This window comes from Schistocerca cancellata, chromosome 7, assembly GCF_023864275.1.
Source record: "Schistocerca cancellata isolate TAMUIC-IGC-003103 chromosome 7, iqSchCanc2.1, whole genome shotgun sequence".
Lineage (NCBI taxonomy): Eukaryota > Metazoa > Arthropoda > Insecta > Orthoptera > Acrididae > Schistocerca > Schistocerca cancellata.
This window is the reverse complement of record NC_064632.1, coordinates 443640546-443641152: the sequence shown is the minus strand read 5'-3', so window position 1 is coordinate 443641152 and position 607 is coordinate 443640546. Positions and strand designations below refer to the sequence as shown.

The window sequence follows — 607 nt, the reverse complement described above, 5'->3', positions numbered from 1 at the left end:
GATTTTCCAGTGGTCAAAACAGACTCCTAAAGAAGCCTTCGCCGCTGCCATGGAATCATGGCGTCAGAGTTGTGAAAAATGTGTACGTCTTCAGGGCGATAACGTCGAGAAGTAACGCCAGTTTCATCGATTTCGGTTGAGTAGTTAATTAGAAAAAAAATTCGGAGGCCTTAGAACTTGAATGCACCTCGTACAGTCAAAGGATATTACATAACTTGAAGAAAGACGTCGATGTTTCGCTGCAGTACTAATTCCTCATAACATACATACCGTGGTCTAGAGGTAGTAGTGATTCCGGCGGCACGTTAACTTTAAATTGGAGCATTATAGAGAAGTTAGCATGGCCGCTGCGCAAGGATGACGCGCAAAAGAAGGAATGGCGTCTTTGACTAGTAACCAAAAAGTCCTGGGTCCCAGTTTCTATTTCAGCCACTGCTTAAATTTTGAGTAAACGCTATCATCAATGACGGCCGAAGAGTACCACTATAAGGAGTCACTATCGCTCTGTCAACAGCCTTTTCAAAGGGGGTGGAGGTGCGGACACAGCTTCAGGGGACTCTCTTGTGCTTGGGGTGTGAAACTACCCATAAGAGGTATAATAATCTAC

At 44.6% G+C, this 607-nt stretch overlaps 1 non-coding gene across 1 annotated transcript; it reads left to right on the top strand.

Annotated features, from left to right (window-relative positions):
* The first annotated feature begins 288 nt into the window (after positions 1-288).
* Positions 289-392, top strand: LOC126093533 (U6 spliceosomal RNA). Its single transcript, XR_007521674.1, has one exon. It is a non-coding gene; the product is annotated as a U6 spliceosomal RNA (small nuclear RNA).
* Positions 393-607: the final 215 nt, after the last annotated feature.